This window comes from Cavia porcellus, unplaced genomic scaffold (genome assembly GCF_034190915.1).
Source record: "Cavia porcellus strain 051 isolate PalLab524CR breed Dunkin Hartley unplaced genomic scaffold, mCavPor4.1 scaffold_30, whole genome shotgun sequence".
Lineage (NCBI taxonomy): Eukaryota > Metazoa > Chordata > Mammalia > Rodentia > Caviidae > Cavia > Cavia porcellus.
The window spans coordinates 20,651,129-20,661,979 of NW_026947513.1; the positions used below are offsets into that span (position 1 = coordinate 20,651,129).

At 47.7% G+C, this 10,851-nt stretch overlaps 1 protein-coding gene across 5 annotated transcripts in view; it reads right to left on the minus strand.

Annotated features, from left to right (window-relative positions):
* Positions 1-9,289, minus strand: part of Rbm47 (RNA binding motif protein 47) — a 157,455-nt gene extending 148,166 nt beyond the window's left edge. For 3 of the 5 annotated variants that reach the window (XM_063240627.1, XM_063240626.1, XM_063240623.1), the window contains exon 1: positions 9,149-9,289. The gene's annotated coding sequence lies outside the window, so the exon portion shown is untranslated. Of the gene's footprint in view, positions 1-8,189; positions 8,467-8,670; positions 8,804-9,148 lie in introns of those variants that run through there. The other 2 variants (XM_013154451.2, XM_013154450.3) reach the window with 2 other exon arrangements.
* Between the last annotated feature and the right edge of the window lie 1,562 nt (positions 9,290-10,851).

Here is a 10,851-nt window from a genome sequence, read left to right on the forward strand (position 1 = left end):
TGTGGATGTGGAGTAAAGAGCAGAGAGTCCCCGGGTCACCAGAAGGTGGGCCACGCCTCCCACTCCCGGGCTCCCACGCTGCGTGGCTGCCACCCGATACTGTCCTGCCTCTCCTGAGTTTCTCCGTTCACACTCCTCATTTTGGAAAAAGTGTACCTCTTTTTTTAAAAGTAATTATCTAATAAATTCATTCTAATTATGATGAAAATGCACTTTTTAGCCCAGCAGGATGATGCCTACAAGTAATTGCAGCATTTGGAGGCTGAGACAGGAAGATTGCTGCCAATTTCAGGCTAGCCTGGGCTCCACAGTGAGTTTACCTATAGTGAGACCTTGTCTCAAAAAGCAAAACAGCAATCATGCATTTTTCCCAAGCCTTTCAAGGCTGGCCAGGACAGACTGCTTAAAAGAACAGTCAAGAGCAGAAGAGGTAGAAACTTCTATGCAATAGGAGACAGGCACCTGAGCACTATGACAGTTGTCCTGTCCCGGGTCTCCACCCTCCTGCCACATTGTTCAAAGGCCTGGCTCATTCCTGCCTGAGGTCAGTTCAGGGTCAGCTTAATTTCTTCCTCCACCCAACCAATTTTAGTAAAGTGCTGAGTAAAAGTCCCCCACGTGAATGAGATGGAGGATGCACACACATGGAGTTCAAAAAGGCAGTGATTTTAGATGGTTATGTCTGAGGACAAAAGCCTCTTATTCACTGAGGTACTCAGGATACAGCACATGTGCGGAGGGAGGTCTCAGCTGTGAATGCTGCCTCTAAGGAACCGAATCTCTGTGTGTAAGGAAAAATAGCATATGTACAAAGTAAGCACAGACATAAACTGCCGTGAGTGCAGAGACAAGGCACGGAGCAGCTCTGAGAAAGTCTCATAACATGCAGTGACGTGACTATTTAATACTAAACAATAAAGTCCGAATAGGAACTGCTTAAGTTTGACATATTATATTCTCTCTCTTTTTTTTTTCTTAGTGGTACTGGAAACTGAATCCAGGATCTTTCACACCGAGCCACATCCCATCTCATTTATTTATTTTTCTTGAGACAAAGTCTTTCTCAATTGCTAACTTACCTAAATTTGAGGTCCTCCTGTCTCAACCTCCCAGACTCCTGGGATTACAGCTGCACCACCATGCCCAGGTAATGTATTCTTATCATTTTTAATGGTTTTGTTAAAGACAGGGTGTCCTAGGGGCCAGGGATTTAGCTCAGCAGCTCAAGAGCCTACCTGGTAAGCATGAGGTCATGAGTTTGATCCCTGTTACCAAAAAAATAAATCAATAAAAAGACAGGGTCTCACACCAGGCTACATTCTTAACCACCAGAAACTTCTGTTTTACATTAGCCACCTCTGGAACCAACGCTTCACTTTCAGCAGGACACTGGCAGCCTTTCCCTTAAGAGACAGAGCATCACTTCTCATTTTGTTGATGCTGAATGACCCTTTCTTCTGAGCAGCACAACTAAGACACAAAAACCAAAAGAAACTTCACAAAATACCATCTGCCAAAGCCAAGGAGTGGGATTAGGAAGAGAATCTTGTATTCCAAACAGCAGAAGAACCTACACAAGAGAATTGTTACCCAGAGAGAAAGTGAGATAAGAATCAAACACTGCGGGGCAATGCTGGTATATGCCTGTAATCCCAGCACTCAGGAGGCTGAAGCAGGACTGCCACAAGTTAAAGGCCAGCCTGCACTCTCCAGCGAGACCTTGTCTCAAAAACAAACAAACAAACAAACAAAAAATAGAAACAAAACTTTTACAAATAAAAATAAACAAGCTTATTTTCCTTTTAGGGTACTAGAGATTGAACCCAGGGCCTTTGCACTGAGCTAGATCTTTTTATTTTTTTATTTTTGATAAGGTCTTGCTAAATTGGGCACACCAGGCTCAAACTCATGATCCCCTTGCCTCAGCCACAGAGAGCTGGGGTTACAAGTGTGTACCACCACACCTGGCTACATTGTCCTAAACTCTTAACATACAAGACAATAATCTTTTAACAACTTTTTGTTTTCTTTTTTTTTCTGAGATAGGGTCTTGCTATGTAGCCCAGGCCGGCCTCAAATTCTGAGAATCCTTCTGCTTCAGCCTCCCAACTGCTAGAATTACAGGCATACATCAGCACACCTGACAGTGGAGTAGACTTTTTACATTCAGAGACACTAAGCAACTGAAACATGAAATAAGTGATAGCTGGCACAAAACCAAGCCTGTCTGCTCTTAGCAACTCTGCTGTGGTCTCTGAATTTAATACGAACAGTCATTCCTTTCCTCCAAACTATGGTTGCCGTTCTAGTGAAACCCCTTCTCTTTCTCTGCCCACGTGACCAAACTTTGCTGATTACACTGAGAACAAACCAGCCCACAAAGCTGAGCCTCCTGCACCAACACGCTGCAGCTCTGGCCTTTTGTAATCTAACTAAACCCCAAGGTAAGCCAGCAGCTACTACATTCTTTCCCTGGGCAAGTCTAAAATAGTTAGGATCACTGCGTGGGGAAATATATCACAGATATTAGCTAGTAGAATAAAAAAAAAAACATTGAATCCTGGGTTAGTTAATAATAAGTTACAGGGCCCCATTGAGCTTTCTGTGTCACCAAATCCTCCCAGTTGTAGTTACACAAAGGCAACTTTGTCTTGGGAAGGCGACTGAGAAGAGGGACTTAATCTTGGCAAGGCCTTGGTGAACCAAGAACCATGTCATTATTTTTTTTTTTAAATAAATGACAACCAACAGAAAGAAATATTATTTAAGCCACCTCTTCAAAAGTCACAGTGCTATATCACCAACATAGATCCTTACTGTTAGAAGCATGAATGTTTTACCTGAGCTTGAAAAACTCAAATAGGCATCTCTAGCACAGGAAGTAAACTGATCTACAAGAAACACCACCTGAAAAATTCGTCTCTATTTCATTAAGCATGTTAATACTTTTTTCTTTCCTTCTGGCACACGAAATGCTCAAATACATAACAAGTATTGAGCTGGGTGGGTCACAGCGCTCCAAAAGTTGGTATTTATCAAGGCCAGATGTGATGGTGCATGCCTGTTATCCCAGCACATAGGAGGCTGAGGCAGAAGGATCACCACAGTTTCAAGGCCAACCTTGACTATGAAGTGAGCTCAAGCCCAGCCTGAACTACGTAGTAAGACCCTGTCTCAGTCCCAATCGCAGAGTAGATACCTGTGCATGTGTGTGTGTGTGTCTGTGTGTGTATACACACATGCTGGGACAGAATCAGAGCCTCCCACATGCTAAGCATATGCTCTACTGCTGGGCTACACCCCGAGTCTCAAAGTACACACCTTTTCCCGTAATTTTCCCAGGTGGGCATTTCTTGGGTCAGGTACAGGAGTTCCGTCTCTTTTTCAGTTGCACAACCTCTGGTATTCATTGACACCCACCGATTGCCCAGTGGCACTCGTAGAAACTCTTGCTCACCTGTGCGTGAATTACCCACATGCTCCCAGACAGCTGTCTGCTGCTCAGACTCAGGGAACAGGAGCAAAACCGGCTGGGAGCCAAGGCAAAGCACCATCAGGAGGATAAACCTGTCAGTGACACCCCCCTCTTCATGCAACGAACATGCAGTAGCACCCCCACGGTCTCCAGGCCAGCTGATACGTTGATAAGAACCACAGACATGCAGTGTCCCCAGAGACAAAGGTCATCAGCAGAGGAGACTAGATTTTGTTATCTGGATTAATATCACAGACTGCAATTTATAAATAAAATAACCATAGCTGTGGAGACTGAAAGATACGTATTTTCCCCAAACACAAGAGGTTTTCCAAGCTTTGCTAACACTGTCTGTTAAAGCCATCTCTCCCACATGGTTTTCAGAAAGGTAGAGAGGGCACTTTTACTTTCCAAAATCATCTCACTCTAAACCTCTGATGGAACACCAACAGTCATCTATCATGAATTTACCTTTTTTAATGCATTTAAACACACCCACAAATAACTTTTTTGTTTTGTCTTTTTGTCTTTTCAAGACAAGGTTTAACTATGGCAGTTCAAAATAGCCTTGAACTCACATTGTAGCCCAAAGTAGCCTTCAATTCATAGAGATTCTCCTGCCTCGGCCTCCCCAGTGCTGGGACTACAGACATCTACCACGCCCAACCACAAATCACTTTTGTATATACTAAGCTCTTGTGATGAACAAAACCTAAAGACTGACAAGAAAGCAGCTTTGTTTTTTGAGCCAGGATCTTGCTATGTAGTTTAGGCTGGCTTTGAACACAGAGATCCTTCTGCCTCAGCCTCCAGAGTGCTGGCATTACAGATGTGCATCACCATACCTGGCCAGAGTGCTGACATTCTACATGTGAGTTACAAACTCACTATGATGTTTTTCAGTCATCCTTAAATTGCTGCAGAAAGTAGAGGAAAGGCAGAGGGCATGAGAGAGCTGGATGAAGGAACTGTGCCTTCTATAATAAGTTTTTCTTGGATTCATTCAAATGCGTGTCTTTTGTGGCACAGGAGGTCATTCCAATCACAATGGGGAGGGGAGGGAGGAGCCTCAAACAAATCCCCAGGGTCACCAGGTTGCCAGCTCACCCACAATAGTTTGAGGGCACCACAAGCCCCCAGGTGAGCTTCCTGAGGCCCCAGGTGAGCTTCCCGGACAACTCCACAGTATTAACACATTCAGAGCTCACCTATCTCTTGGCCATTTATTGCTGCAGACAGTCTATCACTGGAAGGTTCCTTTCTACACCATTTTCAGTACAAAAGATAAGAGATGGGGGGGGGGTGAGAATGACTCCAAGGGGAAGGCACCTCCCCACCCCCACTCTGCACTCCTCTGCCCGATACAGACACTGACCGGAAACAGAACCAACAGGGAGACGAAGCTGAGCTGGGCTCAGCAGTGTCCTAGGAGGAGTCTGCTGGGGACCACACACTCCAAGCACCAGGGGGCCACTTCCTGAGTCTTTCCAGCAGGCCAAGCAATGTCTGAAACAGCTTGAGGTGGCTGGGGAACAATGGCCTATTATCATCTGGACACCAGTTCTCTGATGGTCCAGCACTCTTATCCTGTCACCCAAGTCACCTTGGTGTTGTCAGGATGGCAAATCTGTACCTGATTGTTCCCTGAAACAATTCTTCCAGTAGGTGGTGGTTGTGACGAACACACACCTCCGGAGATATTCAACCAGAAAATCCACATCATCACAAGACTCAGAGGCTGCTGTGCCCAAGGGGAAACTCTCCTAATGGGCTGAGAGCTGGGTCGTTCCAACCTAACCTTTAACTTGGAATGGTTCTGACAAGTGCGTCAAGCCGCGTTTAATAACTTCATTGTAACTTCACCAAAGTTTGGCACACAGATTCTACATTCATATAAGACATAGACTTTTGCTAAATTTTGCTTAATCCCAAAATTAAGCCCTCTTCGGAGTAATTTTTGGTTAAGATTATGCATCCTTCAGGATAAATAACAGGATCATGGTTTCACTGAGCCTGGACCCAGTTTTAAGGAAGTCTCTCTCTACTTTACCAGCACTACGGCCTTTCCTGAATAACTGGGGGGGCAGGACCCTAGACGCGGAGGTGAACCCCCCCCCCCCGTTTGAAACAGACAAATACTTTTCTGTAGCAGTCAAAGCTCTGTCATTTGGGACAGGATTTAATCTTGAGCTTAAGAGTGGAATTTGGGGGCTGGTGTCCGGCTCAGTGGCAGAGCTCTGGCCTAGCATGCTTCAGGACCCGGGCTTCAACCCCAGCCCTGGAAAAAAGGAAAAAGAAAAGTAGGACTTGGAAAGCAAACTCAAGCAGGTTGTAAGGAAATAATTTTGTATTTATTAGCCTTTTTCCAAATCATTGCCTAGAGTTGGTTTGATCACTAGTAAGCCAGAAAGAAGAGTTTACTGTAAATGAGCTGTCCTGCGAGGAAAAAAACTTAAGCCACTTTAAACCTAGAGTCACTGTGTAGAGCAGGTGTCCCGGAATGGGGTTTTCCTTGTACTCTGCCTTCATTTTCATCCTGTGCATCACCAACTGCTTTGTGCATAATCCTTGCAATCTAATCTAGGGCGGTTCAGTGGGAAACCAAAAATATGTTCCCAAGGCTGAGGTAGGATGATGCCTTGAGCTCAGAAGTTCAAGACCAGGGTCGGGGATATAACTCAGTAGTTCAGGGCCTGACTGGCAAGCACAAGGTCATGAGTTTGATTCCCGGTACAAAAAGCAGTTCAAGACCAGGCTGGGCACCATAGTGAGACATCCCCTTCTCAAAAACAGAGATAGATGATGTACTATTAAAAAATATATTGCCCACTAAAACTATAGAAATGATGCTGAATTCTTAGTCCTACAAACTTCTAATAAGACAACAGTTAAGAAGGTAAGAAATTTTCATGATTCACATTTAGAATCTGTTCAACTGAGTGTGGTGGAACATGCCTATGATCCCAGTATTTGGGAGGCTGAGGCAGGAGGATTGCTGTAAGTTTGAGGCGAAATTGGGCTACATAAAGACTAGCTTGAACTATGTAGGGAGACTTTGTCTCCCAAAAAACCTTTTTTTCTCCCAAAAACACTCTTGATCAAATGAAGCGAGCTGTTTCTTAGTGATGAGTATTACTAGCCTAGCTCCATTCCCAGTACAGCCCGCCCCCAAATTTTGGGAAGCAAATGCAAATATTTTGTAAGAAAAGTGAATGGCAGACCTAGACTGGTATCTTGTCATTGTCAACCTATCTCTTCATTGGATGAATACTGAAAGTTAATCATGAAGCAAGGCACTTGAGAAATTTCTAATTTCCCATTCTCCCAGGAAGTAGTGTCCTAAGACGTTAATGAGGCCTAATGTGACATTAGAAAAGCCAGAAGGGCGGGCACAAGCTTGTTATCCCAGCACTTGGGAGGCTGAAGCAGGAGGATTGCTGTGGGTTCTAGGCCAGCCTGAACTAGGTAGCCTGACACCATCTCAACCAAACAAACTACAGAACAATGTGACAGGTGAGAGGGACACACAAAAAATACAAAACCCGAATTATCTTCTCCTTCCCCTCCCTCTTCCCACTTCCTTTTCAAACTGGGTTGATTTTTCCTTTTTCCCTCAAGGCATCACATTATGAATGTGACTGATTGTTGCTTAAATCCATAGCAAAGACAAACTTCCACCCAGTGCTGCCTATACGTTCAGCTACTCAGTCTGTGTTCTACACCATCATCACAGACAACCGCCCACCTTTTAGAATCAGCACCTGAAATTCCCCAATGCCTCTCAGTCTAATTCCCCACCTGTTGTGCTCAAAACTATGTCCACCCCTTCATGCTGTGTGGCTTAAGTTTCTGCGTTCTCATCTTCACTTTTAAAACTTTTAAAGAATATATTTACAATCTATATCCCTGCTAACGAAGTGAGTCATTAGAATACTATGGCAGGGGGTCCCTGGATTTTGAGTCAAAACAGTAATGGCCCCTGAGTAAGTAACTTGGGGACGCTATCTTTCCATCCCTTTGGTAAGCCTCAGGAAGAAGCTACAGCCCCAAATGCCTTGGGACAGTATCAAGAGTCACTGCCGTTTGATCCAACTTTTAAAAAGGTCCTTTTTTTGAAAGATTCTACTTCAGTCAGTTTTCACTGGTTTCTTAAATATCTGGCGGCTGCAGATTTGCAAGCTGTCAAAGCCTGGAGACCCTTAACTTTTCTGCAGATGAATGTTTAACTTAAAACACCAAACAGGCGTCTCCTTGTCACCTTCAGAGGTGAGATGCTGCAGGAAGACCCCCCTCAGCCTCGGTTAACAATTCAATGACCACTTCCACTCACCACGGTCCCCCAGCTCCCCGGGAGGCTCAAAAGTCACCTGTGCCTGTGGACGGCCCAGTCATGCGTTTTCAAGGGTGAAAAGGCGCCGCGCGGGGGGGATCCTGTTTTTTGTGCGTGGAAAAAGGGGGGGGGGCTTCATTGCTACAGGAAGCACTACAGGTCTGACTTATGAGTATCTGCTCTTCCAAAAGCGGACGCTCTGAAAGTCTTTTTATAAATGCCTTTACTTCCCACTAACTGTGTCGGAGTCCGAAGCAAGGCGCTGGAAGGAGGGGCATAAGAGCTCAAAGAGCGAAGGAAAAGGGAGAGGAAACTGCTTCCAACTCGGCCCCACAACGACCCAGGCACGGACAGGGGCGAGGAGGAGGCCGGGGAGCACCTTACCTTTTGCTAAGTCTGCGGAGGTGCCCGCTGCGGAGGCGACCACGCACAGCGCGGCAGCAACTCGCACCGCTGGGGAGGGACCTACCACCTCTCCGCGGCCGCCCTCTTTTTAATGTAAAACCAAAATAAGGAGTGTCCAGCGACTCCCCACCGCGCCCCTTAAAGCCACAGATCTCTCCGGGCTGCGCTCCCGGCCGCTCGGGAAGCTGGGGCGCGCCAGCCCCGGCTCTCCTAACCTTGGGGACCCCCGGGGGAAACGAGCCGCGAGGAGGCCAGCCCTGCCACCCCGGCGGCTCGCTGTCCCGGGCGCCGCGGTCCCGAGTGGGGCGCGGGAGCCGTCACCCGCCGAGCTCCCGGGCAGGCGGGCGCGCCCCGCGCCGCGCGCTCCTTCCGCTCCTCCCTCGCGCTGCGCCGCCCTCCCGCCCGGCCATTCGCGCACAGTAGCAAGGTTGTCTCGTCTACTCCCTTCCCTTAAACTCACCAAACCAGATTTTTACTCCCAACACCGGCAGCTTCCCGTAAATCTGCACTGAAATTTTATCCGGCTCGCCGAGACTCGGCTGGCGAAGGGCCAGTGCAGCATTCCTGTTGTTTTAGGGGCGCAGATGCCTCCGCTGAAGGTTAAATAAATTTGAAATGAAGGGGGGAAAAAAAATCGGCCTTGAGGAAAGATGTGGGGACCTCATCAGATGGACTCCCTGCCCCCTCCCTCCGCTGGAGGTCACGTCCGTTCCAGGCGTCGGGGAGGGGGACCCCAGGAGTGGCACCTGTTCCACCTGGGCGCGCGCGTCCGGCCTCTCTGGGCACAACCCCAGCCTGCGCCCGGCGGCGGAACGGAAGGAGCCGCTGTGGACCCCGGGCCGGGCCGCCCCAGCCGCCGCCGTCCGAGTCCGGGGGAGCGGTGGCCGGGCAGGTGGGACCGCGGCGAGCCGAGGACGCGCCCCCCTCCCGGGCCTCACCTGGGCCGCGCAGGGCCGGGGCGAGCGCAGCGGGCGCGTCACGCGGCCCGGCCCTGACCTCTGCGGGGCCTTCACTGCGGGGCCTGGGGCCCGGGCGCCGCTCCCTCCAAGTGGCTCATCCGAGTGCGCTCCGACCCGGTGTTCCAGCTGGTTTCTAGAAAGGGAACAAAAACACTGCAGTTGGCCACGGCAGCCCAGCCCTCTCCGGGCCTGCTCGGCCTCCGGGGAGCTGACTGCAGCTCCGACCCCAGCTCCCCTGCCCCGAAACCCTGCCCCGCCGCCCGCTTACCTGTTTACCCCGAGCTGCGGCGCTCCCGCGGTGCAATGGCGCGCCGAGCCTGTGTTCAGCGCCCAGTGGCTGCAGGAATCAAGTCGGTGACTAAACAAACTAGAAGAGGAAGCGGGCACCACCAGGAACCTACAACACAGTTGTGATTTCGGGTTGCAGTGTCATTCAACTGAGGAAAAGAAAAGGGGAAAACAAAAGTAGTTTCTCATTCAACTACTTTAGTGAAGGAATGTTCCAAAAATGCTTTTCTCCTGATTGAATGACCCGGCACTTGGGGTTAGCGGCCATTGCTGTTATTATTATTGTTGTTGTTTTTAATGTGTTGGCGTGTTGTGCTTTACGAGAGAGGTGGAGTCGGACCTCGAGGTGGGTTCCAGACCCAGCGCTCCACTCCTCAGCTCGCCGGCTCCACTCAGTCCCTGCTCTGTTTCTGGAATTCTACCGACAGGGTTTGGGTGAAGTTTACACTTCTGTGAACAGCCTCAAATACAATGGAAAATAACGGCTTAGGAAAGGGGGGTACAACTGATTTTCATCTTTTAAAAAGTTAGCAAGAGTGACAAGCCACATGGAGATAAAATTGCTCTACATTCCATGAAGTCTGCCAGTAGGAAGAAAAGTCAGGCGTGTGCTTAATTCTGATTTGGACTTAGGCTTCTGACCTGCTGTCTAACCCTGGCAGTTACTTACCCTATTCAATTAGAAACCAGTGCTGAGCAAATCACGACGAATGCCATTTGAAAACCAATGCGAAATGGGTAAATAATTTTAAAACCCTTATAAATATGAAGCGGTGATTATGGAAGGCTAACAAATGTAATCAGCATCTCCACCCTTTATTCACATTTTAATGAGGAAATCATCATTTTACATTAAAGACGCCCTTTGTGCCTCAGGGAACGCTTTCCCCCACCCTACCTTATATTATATGTTCCCTACAGATCAATCCTATGTGCTTTTTTATCCCCATTTTGCAGATAGAGACCTTGAGATCACAGGAGTTAAGTCATCCACGTAGAGAGTCCTTTATTATTGAGTGTCAGGTGTGGCTTCAGTATAGAAGCATCACTTGTCACCTTTAGGAAAAGTGACTCCTTAAAACCAGCCAAAGGGACTGGGGATTTAGTTCAGCAGGCATAAGCATCTGCCTCGCAAGCACAAGGTCATGAGTTCAATTCCTGGTACCAAAAAAAAAAAAAAAAAAAAAAACAGCCAAGAATTGTAAAATGTATTTCTAGATCCTGATCTTTTATCATCCAATGCAGCAAAATGTAACCCAGACCAATTCGTCATATCCTGGGGTTTAGATTCCGTATCCATCCAAGCCAGTGTGTAGTAAGCGATGGGAACCCTTGAAGATCTGGCACCTAATGCTTGACGCTACCAGGCATGAATGAGGGCTCTGATTTTTCCC